The sequence below is a fragment of the Tursiops truncatus genome, chromosome 2 (genome assembly GCF_011762595.2).
Source record: "Tursiops truncatus isolate mTurTru1 chromosome 2, mTurTru1.mat.Y, whole genome shotgun sequence".
Classification (NCBI taxonomy): Eukaryota; Metazoa; Chordata; class Mammalia; order Artiodactyla; family Delphinidae; genus Tursiops; species Tursiops truncatus.
In genome coordinates, this window is record NC_047035.1 from 189,121 (window position 1) to 207,610 (window position 18,490).

The 18,490-nt window shown below is 45.6% G+C and overlaps 1 long non-coding RNA gene across 1 annotated transcript; it reads left to right on the top strand.

The window, feature by feature from the left end:
* Positions 1-4,301: 4,301 nt before the first annotated feature.
* LOC117311199 (uncharacterized) lies at positions 4,302-4,529 on the top strand. The gene is made up of 2 exons (XR_004525447.2): positions 4,302-4,380; positions 4,465-4,529. It is a non-coding gene; the product is annotated as an uncharacterized lncRNA (long non-coding RNA).
* The last annotated feature ends 13,961 nt before the right edge of the window (positions 4,530-18,490 follow it).

The following is an 18,490-nucleotide window of genomic DNA, read 5'->3' on the forward strand; positions in this document are numbered from 1 at the left end:
ATGGTATCTCAGCCCTGCCCTACTGTAGACCAGCTGTCCCTGCCAGGATGCTGCCTTTGACTTGCCTGCTAACCTCTTGTATGAGAAGCATAAAGGCGCTGAGCAGCCCCGGATCCTCAGGGGTCGCTGGGAAAGATGCCAGTTAGAGGGAACGTGGGTGGGGGTGTTTCTACATGTCTCCTTGCTTCAAGGCCAACAGAATCCCTATATGCTTATATAATACCTGCATCCGCTTCTACTGCGCAGTTTATTTTATGTCACAATATTCACCGTCACAGCTATTACCACTAGACACTATTTAGTTGGTCGGAGAAAGTTTCGTCAGGTGGATAATACATGAATTTTCAGAAGCTGCTGAAACAAGTCTATTCTCCTTTCTTCACCACAGCATCTTACGTGAGCACTAAAATGAGGAAAGTCCCACAGCTTCTCATTCCACGAAGAGTCCTGCAGACCTACAGGCAGGCCCACCTCTGTCCAGGAACCTTTGCAGGGGAGCCGGTCCAGGGTGGAGAAGCCCAGCCTCGACGGAGGTCTCCCTGTGTCCTGATGTGTGCTCTCCAGCACATCACGTGCCATTTCCAGGCTGCACTTTTAGCTTCACATCTGTAGGATTCAAGTATCTCGTTACCTAAAAAAAACATTCCCATGCTGGTGTGCAGATGTAGAACAAATATAAAAGAGGCCCTGAGTGTTGGCGCCCCATGGTAGCCACCCGAAAATATGCCTCAAATTGACTTAAGACAGAGCCAGTGCAGAGGGACATTCTGACCTTCCCTCCCTGTCACCCTGAGCCAGAATAAACCTCCCATGTGAAAGGTCTCTCCCACATCTAGGCGTGGAAATGAAATCGTCCTGCACCTCGCGCCTGCCACCTGCCTTTTTTCTGTGGAAAAACATTTAGCCAAGAATAGTTTAATCAGAGAAGCATCAAATGCAGAAGAAGGGAAACTGTCCCAACGACTAAATAATAATAGTTGTCATTAAGCAATCAAGGACCTCTTTATCACCAGACCAGACATGGTACTTCAGGCCTGGAAGGTGTCCTATGACAACCTTGTTCCTTTTTTTTTTGCGGTACGCGGCCTCTCACTGCAGTGGTCCTCTCTGCCGCGCCGGAGCACAGCTCTAGACGCGCTAGGCTCAGCGGCCATGGCTCCCACTGGCCCAGCCTCTCCGTGCATGTGGGATCTTCCCAGACTGGGGCACGACCCGTGACCCCTGCATCGGCTGGCGGACTCTCAACACTGCGCCACCGGGAAGCCCAGACCTCCGTTTTGTTAAGGGCCCCAGGGTGACTTCTGTTGTTATTTTGGCAGGACCTGTTCTGGGAGTGCTGGAATCTTTGCATTATTGTCATCTGGTCTAGAAGACTGCTGTGTTCTAGAGAGAACAAACTAAACAAGTGGGTTAAAAGAAGGCAAGGGTCAAGAAGCATAAAAAAGATTATTGTACCAGGCCCAAGTAGGAGTAGAACCAGGTTATGTTTCAGAACTTTTTTGATGGTGGTCCAGGTACTGTCAGCGCTGGGTTACCCTGTCCAAAGTTAGAATGACCATATCGTAACAATAAATTTTACCCGTGACGGATCTGAGTTTATGAATGATTGTAACTCGAAACATTCAATGGATTTAGCAACGGTTGAAACACAATCATACCTTGAATTATTATTAATAAATTTTAATTTATTTTGCCCCAGAGAAGAGTTTGACAATTACAATTTCAGTAACACATTTCCATAATTTTGACTTATACCTCTTAAATTTTAGATACCACGTTGTTTCATAATAAATGTTTCATCTACATCCCTCACATTTGAAGCTGGATTCCAAGTGGATCTAGAAGACATAATGTGAGGACAGCGAATGTCTCTACATTCAGTAACATCTAAGGCAACAATAACATCACATGAGGACACCGCTGATTTCCAGTATAGTTCCTGCTTCTTCTTTACTCAGTGATTCCAAAAAGATACAATGACCTAAACCATCTGTCTCAATGTTCCTGAAGTCCACACCTCATTCTGAGCCTATACCCTCAAGATTTTATAAGGGAAAACACAGAGACCATCAGAAGGACCTGTCCACGTGGCCCCCATGAACCCACCATCATCAGCCCTTCTCCCTCCCATCACGATGGTCAGGCCCTTTTGCTGTGATCATCACTGGTAACCTGCAGAGCAATATGACTTAAGTCTCCCCACTTCATTTCCCATCACCCACTCGGCGTCTCTAATGATATTCCCTCCAGCATTACCAATATTCTGGTCTCCAGACATAATTCCTTCCAATTAGCTCCACAAAGGAAAAATACTTTTTTTTAGTCCGGGTGCCCTAACACATTTTTCCTAGGGTTAAATAGACCCTAACAACACATCCCCACCCACTGAAACATAAAGAAACCTGCTTATATCCTTCTATGTTAACATGAATTTAGATGGATCTCCTCTAATCCACCAGCTCAAGAAGGGCAGGTCAGATGCTGGGGCATCTGTACAAATGCAGGCCCTTCTTCCACCTGCTGAATAATGGGCCCACCTGGTTCTAGGTTTTAGATGCCATCCCTTCCGCTCCCCTATCCCACAGCGTATCAGCTCAATTTCAGGTCCTGACAACAGGGTCCAGACTTGTCCTGTGATTCTTGCCCATATCACTGTGGTTGGCTCTCCTATTATCAACATTCAAGGAGGCAGATTCTTTAGAATTTAATTTACTCTGCAAATATTATTGGAAAGCTACAAGAAGTATCGTACTCGGTTCATTAAATTATATGGAGTAAATATCCTCTCACAGACAGTAGGCTCGAAATCAGTCAGTGTACAGGTGAAATCACTGGCTGAGGGAGAGCTGACCTGCCCCAGACCCACAGGTGTGACCTCTCAGGGCAGGAGTGGAGCAAGGGCTACATGTACAGGGTGTCAGTCAGAGATGGGGACTCACATTGGTCTTTCTGGTTCCCAGGAGAGATAACATCACTGATGACACTGTCAACATCCAGCACCCTGGCAACCCACTATAAATTTCAGACATACCATTACCATCGTGATCCCAAATTTACATCCTTGCAGACTGAAATGCAGATGGTGAGGCCACATCCTCAGTGCCCACAGCGAGATGCGATGGAGCTGTGCTCTGCTCTCCAACACCATTTACTTATGACATCAGGCACAGTCCCAGGACTCACTGACACAGGACTCTGGAGAGCTGCTCTCAGGTGGACTTTTCAAGGAAACCTGCTTCCTGAAGTGGGGGCTTTCCTCTGACCATGACACCCTCATACTCTGCAAGCCATTCACTGTGAAGGTTTACTTCCAAGAATCATGCATGTTCTCTCACCCAGCACATTGGGAACTGTGTTCCGTGAGCTCCAATGTCACTGGCTGTGACAGGGAGAGTAAAATGAACACTTCTAGAAGGAGTGAGTCTGTGCACTGTGACCAGGTCAACTGCCCAGCATGTTGGAGTCCTGAGGAGCTTCCAGGAGCTGTCTGTTCTTAGGCCTTGCTAGCCCTGGGGATTCCTCAACGTCCACCCCAAGGAGGGAGCCCTGATTTCGCGGTGTTCCTGCAGACACTCAGTTGTGCACAGTAAACAGGCAGCTCAGGCTACTGACCATGTCAGCAGTGCTGGGATCCATGACCATCTCAGCAAGAATGACTACCTTGCCCACAAAATAAACTGTGTGTTTAGTTGTTAAGAGTAAATCCACCTCCAGAGCAAGTCTTGATAATATTTAAACTGTTTCAGGTGAAGAAATGTTCACCCAAGTTAAGGGAACAACGAGTCTGTTGTGAATTATGATAAACATTCAATTTTACCTGACTTTGTCTGAATTCAATGTCATTATTGACATGTATGGTTTGTCTCAAGTACTTGCGTATCCAGGATATAACATGAGGTAATGCAGAAAGGAAAAAGCAAGAGTCTGCGTCTGACATCTTGGAGGACCCAGAATGTGTGATGGGTATTTATGTGAAATGTATGCCTCCACGGGACTAAAGTCTATCCCCAAACCTGCCGTTAATCCTTGAGCACAGCTGACTTCCTGACTAGCCCTTCAGCATCATTTCATTCCTGGACACAGAGTCCCCAGGCACAGGGAGGGGACCCCAGGTGGGGCTGAGTTCTCTGAGGGCACAGTCAGCACCCTCCTCAGGTGGAGCCAGAGACTGGGACCTCCCTTCACTACTTTCCGATTTTTATAGACTGGTCCCTCCCGTATGCAAACATCCCTTATGTCACAAGGTAAAAACAAAGTACCTGTTCACTTAAATTCGGGTTTCTCCTCATGCTTGAAGAGAATTTCTGGGCTTCATGAATCCCATCTGCAAGAAGATGAATCCACTGTGGTTCTTCCTCTTCCTGGTGTCAGCTCCCAGAGGTGAGTTTCTCAGGGATTCACACGTGAACACATGGGGAAGCTGCATCTGAGCCCATGAGTCACCGTGGTTCTCTCTGTCCACAGGTGTCCTGTCCCAGGTGCAGCTGCAGGAGTCGGGACCCAGCCTGGTGAAGCCCTCACAGACCCTCTCCCTCACCTGCACTGTCTCTGGATTCTCATTAACCAGCAGCTGTAGCCTGGGTCCGGCAGGCTCCAGGAAAGGGGCTGGTAGGGTTGGTGCGATGGTTATAGTGGAAGTGCATATTATAACCCAACTCTTAAGTCCCGGCTCAGCATCACCAGGGACACCTCCAAGAGCCAAGTCTACTTATCGCTGAGCAGCCTGACAACTGAGGACACAGCCCTGTATTACTGTGCTAGAGACACAGTGAGGGGAGTCAGTGTGAGCCCAGACACAAACCTCCTTGCACGGAGGCCCATTACCACCAGGGGTCGCACAGGACCCAACAAGTACAGGGCTGCGACCTGCAGCAGGTGCATATATGGGCTGAGAGGAACTCTTGTTAGAACCTGTGCTTTCCTCTTCCTGTCCAGGACCTCTACCAGAGACTCTGTTCTGTATCCTAATGTTTCATTGCTGTGGATTATGAAGTGTCTAAAAAATTTTGTGTGCATGTACATATTTGCTTTTCATTTTTATTATAGTTGTGTATATATATATTCATATGCACAGACAAATATAATACTCAAGAGTTAAGGTTGTTTATCATTTCTTTATCTTTTTCTCAAAGGAGCTCAAAAAAACCCTGCAGCTCACCATATGTTCAATTTCAGCCTGAAGTTTGTGAAACGTGTAAATATCCTGACAATGCACATGAGATTTTTAAACCGTATTAATTGTTGTTTTGTTTTTGTAGATGTGGAAGGAGAGACACCCCGTCCTGCTTTCAGGCAACCTGCACAAGCATTCTGAATTCTGCAGCAGGCAGTGTTACAGACTCTAACGCCAGAGTGCTCCAATACTGCAGTGCAATTATCCTCGTTATTCACAGATTCCAAATCTGCAAATTCACCTACTTCTAGCTTTTATGAGCACCCCAAATAAATACTGTCATTTTGTGATCATTCACGGACATTAAGAATGTGGCCATTTGTTTGAATCAGGCAACACAATGCATCACACCACACACACACACACACACATACACCACACCACATTTCCCAGCTGAAGTCAGTCAACTGTGATGCTCTCCTTTATTGTTTCAAATCCCGTCATGTAATTGAGCACTTTCTGTGGTCAAATTAGTTGCCATGCTTTTCACATTTCTGTGATTCTTGGCGATTGTTTAAGTAGTTCCCCCCCGGCATAGGGCTGAGGACAGTCTAGTGTCCCTACGCACAAATGGCTGTGAGTGGACTTAGGGAAAATATACATGAGGACATCAGCTTCATTCAGGCATGCGTTATATGGCCATGGGTGTTGAAATGATACTCATGTCTCCAATATGCGCTCACCCAAACCTGAAGACAAACTCGCTGCTGCATATGGGATGCACCTTGGAAACTGCCTTAATTCCAAATACAGCCTGGCAAGTGGGGGCTTACGGTCAAAAAGCCGGGGGTGGAGTGCACTCGAAATTATGAACAGAAGAAATACAAGCTAAGGGGATTCTGGTTACATAGACTCAAAAGGATTCTTGTTAAAGGGAGACCAGGGTGATCAGATACCGTGTGGGTGATAGGAGGTTTGATGGCTTTGATCAAATACTTGTGGGTGATCAGAGTTCAAGGGTAGGGGATCCTCATTATTCACTTAGCAGGGCCCTTCACAAACCTGGCCATGCACATATAAACACAGAAGCCCACAGGTCAAGACTAGTTGAGAAGAGAATTACAAGGAGCCTGTTGCCTAAGGGGTGGTCAGGTGTCTTTGTCACACTTAAGAAGAGGAATAATGAACATACAAGTAAAGCACGGATGCACACAGACACACAGAGAAAAGACCATCTGAGGACTCAGTGGGAAGACGTCCATCTGCAAGCAAAGGAGAAAGGCCTGAGAAGGACCCAAAACTGCTGACACCGTGACCTTAGACTTCTTGCCTCCAGGCCTGAGAGGAATCCATTGCTGTTGTTTAATCCACCCGTCTGTTATTCTATAATGGCCACACTAGCCAACGAGTACACCTATAATATAGACGCAGATAGACATATATGGAAATGTAAGTATCGTATGGAAAAGAAACATCACCCATTCTTCAGAGGTGACATGAAGCTGTGTCCACCCTGATCTCAGCCAGCACCCTCCTCCACAGCCCTAGAGAAGGACCAGCCGGGACATTCTTTATATGGAATCATGCTTCCACCTGCACAGCACACCCAGCCTCAAGGGGAAAGCACAGCACCTGTGCTACTCAGAGTCAGGGTTCTCATCTTCACTGACATAACTCTCTTAGAGTCAGAGCATTGATCAAATGAACATGAAAATCTTCTGGTCATTCCTCCTCTTGCGGGCATCCCTCAGCTGTGAGCATCTCCTGGTCTGAGGAAGGTGGAGTTATGGGGTGACATCTGTGAAGTGGGTGTCTCCTTTTTCTCCTTCGCCAGGCGTCGTGTCCCCAGGTGCTGGTGCAGGAATCGGGCCAGGACTATTGAAGATCCTCTCCCTTACCCGCTCAGTCTCTGATTCTCCATCACAAACATTGCTGGCTGCTGGGACTGGATCCTCAGCCCCAGGAAAGGGCTGAGGTGACTGGGGTGCTTTGGTTCTGGGAATAGCACAGCATACAGATGTCTCTCCAGAAATGACTCTCCACCTCCAGAGACACCTCACAAATTCAGTTTTCCCTGCAGCTCAGCTCCATGATGACCTAGGACTCAGCCCTGTGTTACTGTCCCAGTTGGTTCAGTGAGAAGTCAGGTGAGTCCAGACACGACCCTCCCTGCAGGGGGCGTTCCACCACCAGGGGGCGCTCAGCGTCAACTGGAAAAGTGGACCCATTTCAGGGCAGGTGCAGAGTTGGGATGGAGGGATTCTCTCTCAGAAGCTGTGGTTTCTCCACTGGATCATTGCCACCCCAGAAGCCTCACCCACAATGATTCCAGGGAAGTTTCTTGTCTCTAAACTTCAGACGTTTTTCATGGATTCAGGTTTGTCTGTCTTTCCCCATCTATCTTTGGAAGAGCTGCACAGATATATTTCTTCTTGAGACCTTTATTTGAGATTAGGTTACTACTTTCTGTTATTAGTTGTCAAGTTTTTAATCGTTTAATCACATAAATAATTTTTACTGTTGAACTTTAATCTGCTTTCCGCCATCAGATGGATTTCCAATTCCTCTCATCCTGAAAACCTCTCCAGTCCTGTCTGATGCAACTCCTTTCACTTGAATAGATGAGTCATGTTGATATTCGGAAACTGATGTCCATACAGCACTGCAGGCATTTTCTGCTCAGGGGACCTTTGGAAATGTCGGGACACAGGCTGGGCTGTAACATGTGGGCTTTGTTTCCTGTACCTTGTCATCTAGTGTGGAGATTGATAAAGATAATTAGATAAAATAGAGAGATAGATAAAATGGAACAGAAACAAGTATATCCTAGTCGTATGGAAAATAACCATAAAAACTGACTACATAACCCATATTTAGGGAATGGTAAAGGCTCGAAGGTGTAAGATGATACAAGAACCCGTATGAAGTTATTTGCATTAACATAAATATTTTTAAAACTTTTGTAAATATTTTTCTAGCTCACGCCTCAATCACTTGTTGAGTGTCTGGTTTTCTCTCTAAGAAATTGACAAATATATTCCAGTTGGCGGCCACTGGCATCCTTCCAGCAAGCGGATGAGGGGCCTTTTGCTCTACATCATCCCCAGTATTTAACTTTTTTATTATTTTGTGCTTCAACTGTTGTAATAAGTTCAGTAGCTGTATTTCATCGTGTTATTTTATGTTTCCTTAATGAAGAATCCTTTTAAAACTTTATCTCTTCTATGTGTAGGTATCTTCAAATCACTGGCACTGTGTACATTATTTTCATTATTTATTGCTGTCGTTGAGCTGTTAATTTGCTGTATATTCATGATACAAGTCCTTATGAATATGATACTAGGAAGCACATTCTCCAAGTCTGTGCCTAATTCCTTAACAGTGAAGTTATTGTTACTGTTGCTATTGTTGTTTTCAGAACAGAATTTTTAATGTATACTGAAAAATTACAAATTTATATGATGAATGATGTTTGGTGTATTATATCTAAAAATTCATCATGTAACTGAAGGGCACCCATAACTTCTGCCATGTCCATACTCCAGGCCACTTTCAGGGATGGAGGGTTAAGTTCACCTTCTTGAAGGGAGGATGACCATGATGAGGTACCTGAAGTTATTCCTTAAGGAGATTTATCCTACCTTCCCCATTAGATATATTTATTCCATCTCTTTATATAAGTATGAATCAAGATACTTGTTTCATAACTTGTGTTAAGGTTATATACTAGGCATTTTCTTTGCTTCTGTAATTGTGACCACTTGTCACCCATGAGGAGCTCTTTCAGATTGTCTCCTGTATCCTCTTTACGGGCCCCCATCCATTTGTGTGAAGACTTCCTTACTTTCTGGTGCTACAAGAATCTGCAGGATAATCATGTGTATTCTCTTCTGTGGCCCTGGAATTAGCCAGGCCTCACATGAGTCGTGGATCCTTTTCTGGAGAGTAGCATTAGCAACCAGAAGGGTGGGTATTAGGACACTAATGCTGGTGTCCTGTCCACTGGCGGCATTGCCTCTAGACCCATGAGCTAATAGACCTTGAAATATGTCTGTGTGCTCTACCCCACGTATACACACACACGTCTGCAACTATCTCTGTATCTCACCTTCTGACCTGTGTGAAGGTAAATGTGAGACAATTCTTACATCTCCAATCCTAGTGCAACAACACATGGTAAATCCAGATTTTCCACCTTGCTTGTCTGTTACTTTCCATCCAACAGTAAGAAACCTGTCTCCACCGATGCCATCCAGCTACTAATTGTTCAATTCCACATGCACAGTAGTAACTGAATGCTTAGCCTGACTCCTGATGGAAATACCATTATCCACCAGGCTCTAGTGCTTACGTGCAGTGGCTTAGAACTTAGTCTTCAGACTCCACTCATTTCCAAAGTCACTTAGGTCAAAACCTACTTTCCCACCTTCTCCAGCCATGTTAATTCATAGATTCACTATGATATTAGCTATCATCTATACAGTGTGCATCGTTCCATCCTTCAGTCTCTGAACTTCTAAGTGAAATTTATATTTATATTAAAAGGTTCTCCTCTTACTGTATATATTTTGACAAATTCATAGTGCAATGATTCCACCACTGCAATTTCATTGAGAAGAATTTCACTATCCTTAAATATTGTCCATGTTATCTTATGAAACCTTCTCCCAAATTCCTGCTAAATGCTTATCTTATTGGTTTATATAGACTTGCCTTTTCCCAAAGGTGAAATAGATGAAACTGAACGTTTTCAGACCGATTTTTTAATTAGCAGTATGCATTTAGGATTCCCTCATGTCGTTTCATGGTATAATAGTTTAATATTTAGATCGCTGAATACAATTTCACAGCATGGATACATCACTCATTGTTTATCTGCTAATTTATGGAAGAACGTATTTGTGGCTTCCAATTTTTTTCAATTGTAAATGAAGAGACCACAATAATTCATGGGCAGTTCAATGATGGAGCTCTAAGTATCAAGACACTTATGTAAATATTACGAGCATGACGTTGGGGTCTTACATTAAGCTCTGTCTAGGTGTGTGAGTGACTGCGCTGAGGAAGGGCTCTGATACAGAGACCACTCAGCTGACCCAGGCATCATGCTGAAAGGAAGTCACAGCCCAAGCAATGTCTACACGAGGTGGACACAAGGTCCAGCCCTCAGACCCGGCTGAGCCCCCAGCCTACAGTCAGGGTCACCCTCCCTTACACGTGAGTGTGCATCACAAGAGCAGGTTCTGCAGGTGAACTTGAGCCTCTCACAGCGACCCTGCATAGGGCAGGATGGGCTTCTCCTCCAGGCCCTCCCTAAGCAGAGACGGTGAACAAAGTAAAGAGCTGCTGTCAGTAGAATCTGTCAGGGTTTGTGGCAGGGTTTTGTGCGTCAGTCAGCACCTGGAAAATTCTTATTCATTTCCGCCTGCGATCCTATTTCATATGTGGTAAGTATATGGCACAGTGGGACTGGATGAGGGGACAAAGGTCACACTGTGAGCGGACATGCTATGAAACAGTGCAGATCCAAGTCCAGGGCAAGGCCCTCCTCCCCAGGATGCAGGAGGACCTAAGAGCTCAGGCAGGAATCCTGGCTGTCCCAGGTAGAAGACACACCTGTGTGGGTAGAGAGGTAACACCATCTGACTCACATTTTAGCAGGACCACGCTGACACTGGCAAGAGTAGTTACTTAGGACACGTTGGGGCACTATTACAACCCTAACCACACTGCGACCATAAAGCATCCATTTCTAGTTTAATCTTGTGGTAGTTTTTATTCCATTCAGCAGCCTATGACAGGATTAACATTCTTATTTTTTGTGATTCTGTGAGCATTTGTCTCTCTCCAAGATTTAGTTTGTTGCTGTCTTCATTCTATAATTATCTGATATATTGGTGAGATTTTGAATAATGTGCAACTTGCCCCATTTTGAGGCTGTTTTAAGACACTAAATAAGAAGCATTTCTCAGCTTCTCATCTCTCTCTGCGTCTCCAAGAACGAGTATCAGCTTTATTGTAACACCCAGAAACTGGAAAGGGTTCCAATATCACACATCAGCTTAATAAATAAGCCATATCATGCTATGATCATTCTTTAAATGCAACCTGTTAAAAAAAACCAGGATTCTTGATACACACAAAAACATGAGAGTATTGGGCTTCCCTGGTGGCGCAGTGGTTGAGAGTCTGCCTGCTGGTGCAGGGGACACGGGTTCGAGCCCTGGTCTGGGATGATCCCACGTGCCGCGGAGCGACTGGGCCCGTGGCCACAACTACTGAGCCTGCGCGTCTGGAGCCTATGCTCCGCAACAAGAGAGGCCGCGATAGTGACAGGCCTGTGCACCGCGATGAAGAGTGGCCCCCGCTTTGCCACAACTAGAGAAAGCCCTCGCACAGAAACGAAGACCCAACACAGCAAAAATTAATTAATTAATAAACTCCTACCCCAAACATCTAAAAAAAAATAATAATAATAATAAAAAAATAAAGATAGTGAGACTTTAAAAAAAATGAGAGTATTCACAAATATTGTGCTGAGTAAAATAAGCCATAACAATAAATATATATATATATTTTTTTGTTTTGAACATATATTATGTTCCCACTTTTATAAATTCTAGAAAATGAAAAGTAACCTGCAGTAAAAAGGGAAGATCAACGGTGATGAGGGGACAGGATGGAAGATAACAAGGGACAGGAAGGCGGAAACCCAGAAACTACTGAAAATAATGAGAGGAATTGATTTGTTCTCTCCTGATAATGCTTATGCCTCCATCAGTATTCATCACAGTGTTCATTCTGAGTGTGTGCGCTTTGTTACATGTCCAAGAACCTCATTAAAGTAATTACAAATAAAGGAATGCATGACATGGGAGGGAAGGAGTGAAGGGAAGATACTGAAACATAAGAGACTCTTGAAAATACTTCTCATCAACGCTGACCCCCTCCATATATTTTAGGTAAACACGAAAGAGTGCAAAGTCCATCATGACCTCATTACAGGAGGGGGATCTGCAAACCTCACCCGGAAACTCCAACTCTGTCCTCTAGTAGGTTCCAGGGAGCAGCCTGGCCCAGAGCTCAGGTGCAGATGCTGGAATCTAACGGTCACCCCATGTTTCTCCTTGGACACTACACACACCCTCCATTCCTCTGGGTGTAGTTTACACTCCTAATATGAGGGTAACAATGACAGCTACATCATGGGATGTGAGTGCATATGTAAGATGATATATGGGTCTTAAGGGTTTACTCCGGAACAATCACACAATGAAAGTTATATTTCCCAGTTGCTATCACACCACAAAATCCAAGACTCTCACACCTGCTCTGAGACCCTGCCCTTTCTGAGGACATTCAACGACATAGCCTCTTATATACTAGAAGGTCATGCAAATAGGGTCCTTCCTCTGCTGATATAAAGCAGCCTCAGCCCTGACCCTGCAGCTCTGGAGAGGAGCTCCAGCCCGGGATTTCCACGTGCCCAATTCGGGGTTCAGGACAGAACACTCACCATGGACTTTGGGCTGAGCTGGGTTGTCCTTGTGGCTATTTACAAGGTAATTTATGGAGAGCAAGAGACACTGAGCATGTGAGTGGATGTGAGTGAGGGAATCAGTGGATGGGTGACAGTCTCCTGACCAGGATGTCTCTGTGTTTGCAGGTGTCCAGTGCGAGGTGCAGCTGGTGGAGTCTGGGGGAGGCTTGGTGAAGCCTGGGGCGTCTCTGCGACTTTCCTGTGCCGCCTCTGGATTTACTTTTGATGATTATGCCATGGCTCTGGGTCCGCCAGGCTCCAGGGAAGGGGCTGGAGTGGATCTCAGCTATTAGTAGTAGTGGTGGTAACACAAACTATGCAGACGCTGTGAAGGGCCGATTCACCATCTCCAGAGACAACTCCAAGAACACGCTGTATCTGCAAATGAACAGCCTGAGATCTGAGGACACGGCCGTGTATTACTGTGCGAAAGATACACAGTGAGGGGAAGTCAGTGTGAGCCCAGACACAAACCTCCTTGCAGGGAGACAGGAGGGGGGATGCAGGGGGCACTCAGGACATACAACTCCTCTGTGTTTCAGCCGCAGGAGCAGGTGCAGATGGTAGTTAAGGGCTGCTTTCCTCTAAGGGTCTGGGGTTTCCTCTCCATATACCAGTTTTCCCTGGGGAACCTCTCTGTACTCATCCATGGTTCTTGACTTACACATTCAGTCTCTCAATTACAAAGACTTTTCGAAAATAGGAGAATAAGTGACATATATGAAAGGCAGAGACTCAAGTTATATATTCGGGTTTTCCCTTGTCTAACTCTTGTCTAAATAGACCCATGTCGAGTAAGGGAAGATGGCGGAAGAGTAAGACGCGGAGATCACCTTCCTCTCCACAGATACACCAGAAATACATCTACACGTGGAACAACTCCTGCAGAACACCTACTGAAGGCTGGCAGAAGACCTCAGACCTCCCAAAAGGCAAGAAACTCCCCACGTACCTGGGTAGGGCAAAAGGAAAAAAGAATAAACAGAGACAAAAGAATAGGGACGGCACCTGCACCAGTGGGAGGGAGCTGTGAAGGAGGAAAAGTTTCCACACACTAGGAAGCCCCTTCGCGGGCGGAGACTGCGGGAGGCGGAGGGGGGAGCTTCGAAGCCGCGGAGGAGTGCACAGCAACGGGTGCGGAGGGCAAAGCGGGGAGATTCCCGCACAGAGGATCGGTGCCGACCGGCACTCACCAGCCCGAGAGGCTTGTCTGCTCACCCGCCGGGACGGGCGGGGCTGCGAGCTGAGGCTCTGAGGCTAGGGTTTCGGTTTCGGACGGAGCGCAGGGAGAGGACTGGGGTTGGCGGCTTGAACATAGCCTGAAGGGGTTAGTGCACCACAGCTAGCCGGGAGGGAGTCCGGGGAAAAGCCTGCACCTGCCGAAGAGGCAAGAGACTTTTTCTTCCCTCTTTGTTTCCTGGTGCGTGAGGAGAGGGGTTTAAGAACGCTGCTTAAAGGAACTCCAGAGACGGGCGCGAGCCGCGGCTAAAAGCGCGAACCCCAGTGACGGGCGCGAGCCGCGGCTGAAAGCGCGGACCCCAGAGACGGGCGCGAGCCGCGGCTGAAAGCGCGGACCCCAGAGACGGGCGCGAGCCGCGGCTGAAAGCGCGGACCCCAGAGACGGGCGCGAGCCGCGGCTGAAAGCGCGGACCCCAGAGACGGGCGCGAGCCGCGGCTGAGGGCGCGGACCCCAGAGACGGGCGCGAGCCGCGGCTGAGGGCGCGGACCCCAGAGACGGGCGCGAGCCGCGGCTGAGGGCGCTGACTCCAGAGACGGGCGCAAGCCGCGGCTGGAGGCGCGGACCCCAAGGCGGGCGGGAGACGTTGGGGCTGCTGCTGCCGCCACCAAGGGGCCTGTGTGCGAGCGCAGGTCGCTCTCCACTCCCCTCTTCCGCGGAGCCTGTGCAGCCCGCCACTGCCGGGTTCCCGGGATCCGGAGACGACTTCCCCGGGAGAGCGCACGGCGGGCCTCGGGCTGGTGCAGAGTCACGCCGGACTTTGCCGCCGCAGGCCCGCCCCGCATTCCGTGCCCCTCCCTCCCCGCCGCCGGCCTCCGTACGCCAGAACCCCCGAATCAGCGGCTCCTTTAACCCCGTCCTGTCTGAGCAAAAAACAGACGCCCTCCAGCGACCTACACGCAGAGGCAGGGCCAAATCCAAAGCTGAGCCCCTGTGAGCTGTGAGAACAAAGAAGAGAAAGGGAAATCTCTCCCAGCAGCCTCAGAAGCAGCGGATTAAAGCTCCACAATCAACTTGATGTACCCTGCATCTGTGGAATACATGAATAGACAGCCAACCATCCCAAATTAAGGAGGTGGACTTTGGGAGCAAGATCTATGATTTTTCTCCCTATTCCTCTTTTTGTGAATGTGTATGTGTATGCTTCTGTGTGAGATCTTGTCTGTATAGTCTTGCTTCCACCATTTGTCCTAGGTTCTATCCGTCCATGGTTTTTTCTTAAAATTTTTTTTCTTAATAATCAATTTTAATTTTAAGAACGTTATTATACTTTACCTTCGTCCTTTCTTTCTTTCTTTCTTTCTTTCCTTCCTTCCTTCCCTCCTTTAGACAACGAATCATCCCAAATTGAGGAGGTGGTCTCTGACAGCAAGATTTATGATTTTTCCCCCTTTACCTCTTTTGTGAGGGTGTATGTGTACGCTTCTGTGTAAGACTTTGTCTGTATAGCTTTGCTTCCAACATTTGTCCTAAGGTTCTATCCGTCCCTTTTTTTTTTTCTAATTAAGAATTTTTTAATTCAATAACTTTATTATACTCTATTTTATTTTTACTGTATCTTCCTTCTGTTTTCCCTTCTTTCCCTCCTTCCTTCCTTCCTCCCTCCCTCCTTTCGTTCCTTCTTGCCTTCTTTCCTTCCTTGCTTCTTTCTTTCTTCCTTCCTTCCTTCCTTCCTTCCCTCCTTCCTTCCCTCCTTTAGACAACGAATCATCCCAAATTGAGGAGGTGGTCTCTGACAGCAAGATTTATGATTTTTCCCCCTTTACCTCTTTTTGTGAGGGTGTATGTGTACGCTTCTGTGTAAGACTTTGTCTGTACAGCTTTGCTTCCAACATTTGTCCTAAGGTTCTATCCGTCCTTTTTTTTTTTTTCTAATTAAGAATTTTTTAATTCAATAACTTTATTATACTTTATTTTATTTTTACTGTATCTTCTTTCTTTTTGTTTTTCCTTCTTTCCCTCCTTCCTTCCTCCCTCCCTCCCTCCCTCCTTTCGTTCCTTCTTGCCTTCTTTCCTTCTTTGCTTCTTTCTTTCTTTCTTCCTTCCTTCCTTCCTTCCTTCCCTCCTTCCTTCCCTCCTTTCCTTCTTTCTTTCCTCATACGTCTACTAATTCCCTCTACTTTTTCTCCCTTTTATTCTGAGCCGTGTGGATGAAAGGCTCTTGGTGCTCCAGCCAGGAGGCAGGGCTCTGCCTCTGAGGTAGGAGAGCCAACTTCAAGACACTGGTTCACAAGAGACCTCCCAGCTCCAGATAATATCAAACGGCGAAAATCTCCCAGAGACCTCCATCTTAACACCAGCACCCAGCTTCACTCAACGACCAGCAAGCCACAGTGCTGGACAACCTGTGCCAAACAACTAGCAAAACAGGAACACAACCCCACCCATTAGCAGAGAGGCTGCCTAAAATCATAATAAGGCCACAGACACCCCAAAACACACCACCAGACGTGAACCTGCCCACTAGAGAGACAAGATCCAGCCTCTTCCACCACAACACAGGCACTAGTCCCCTCCACCAGGAAGCCTACACAACCCACTGAACCAACCTTAGCCACTGGAGACAGACATCAAAAACAGGAGGAACTACGAACCTGCAGCCTGCAAAAAGGAGACCCCAAACACAGTAAGATAAGCAAAATGAGAAAACAGAAAAACACACAGCAGATAAAGGAGCAAGATAAAAATGCACCAGACCTAACAAATGAAGAGGAAATAGGCAGTCTACCTGAAAAAGAATTCAGAATAATGATAGTAAGGTTGATCCGAAATCTTGGAGATAGAATGGACAATAGAATGGACAAAATGCAAGAATCAGTTAACAAGGACCTAGAAGAACTAAAGATGAAACAAGCAACGATGAACAACACAATAAATGAAATTAAAAATACTCTAGATGGGATCAATAGCAGAATAACTGAGGCAGAAGAACGGATAAGTGACCTGGAAGATAAAATAGTGGAAATAACTACTGCAGAGCAGAATAAAGAAAAAAGAATGAAAAGAACTGAGGACAGTCTCAGAGACCTCTGGGACAACATTAAATGCACCAACATTCGAATTATAGGGGTTCCAGAAGAAGAAGAGAAAAAGAAAGGGACTGAGAAAATATTTGAAGAGATTATAGTTGAAAACTTCCCTAATATGGGAAAGGAAATAGTTAATCAAGTCCAGGAAGCACAGAGAGTCCCATACAGGATAAATACAAGGAGAAATACGCCAAGACACATATTAATCAAACTGTCAAAAATTAAATACAAAGAAAGCATATTAAAAGCAACAAGGGAAAAACAACAAATAACACATAAGGGAATCCCCATAAGGTTAACAGCTGATCTTTCAGCAGAAACCCTACAAGCCAGAAGGGAGTGGCAGGACATACTGAAAGTGATGAAGGAGAAAAACCTGCAACCAAGACTACTCTACCCAGCAAGGATCTCATTCAGATTTGATGGAGAAATTAAAACCTTTACAGACAAGCAAAAGCTGAGAGAGTTCAGCACCACCAAACCAGCTTTACAACAAATGCTAAAGGATCTTCTCTAGGCAAGAAACACAAGAGAAGGAAAAGACCTATAATAACGAACCCAAAACAATATAGAAAATGGGAATAGGAACATACATATCGATAACTACCTTAAATGTAAATGGACTAAATGCTCCCACCAAAAGACACAGATTAGCTGAATGGATACAAAAACAAGACCCTTACATATGCTGTCTACAAGAGACCCACTTCAGACCTAGAGACACAAACAGACTAAAAGTAAGGGGATGGAAAAAGATATTCCATGCAAATGGAAATCAAAAGAAAGCTGGAGTAGCAATTCTCATATCAGACAAAATAGACTTTAAAATAAGGACTATTAAAAGAGACAAAGAAGGACACTACATAATGATCAAGGGATCGATCCAAGAAGAAGATATAACAATTGTAAATATTTATGCACCCAACATAGGAGCACCTCAATACATAAGGCAAATACTAACAGCCATAAAAGGGGAAATTGACAGTAACACATTCATAGTAGGGGACTTAAACACCCCACTTTCACCCATGGACAGATCATCCAAAATGAAAATAAATAAGGAAACACAAGCTTTAAATGATACATTAAACAAGATGGACTTAATTGATATTTATAGGACACTCCATCCAAAAACAACAGAATACACATTTTTCTCAAGTGCTCACGGAACATTCTCCAGGATAGATCATATCTTGGGTCACAAATCAAGCCTTGGCAAATTTAAGAAATTGAAATTGTATCAAGTATCTTTTCTGACCACAACGCCATGAGACTAGATATCAATTACAGGAAAAGATCTGTAAAAAATACAAACACATGGAGGCTAAACAATACACTACTTAATAATGAAGTGATCACTGAAGAAATCAAAGAGGAAATCAAAAAATACCTAGAAACAAATGACAATGGAGACACAACGACCCAAAACCTGTGGGATGCAGCAAAAGCAGTTCTAAGGGGGAAGTTTATAGCAATACAAGCCCACCTTAAGAAGCAGGAAACATCTAGAATAAACAACCTAACCTTGCACCTCAAGCAATTAGAGAAAGAAGAACAAAAAAAACCCCAAA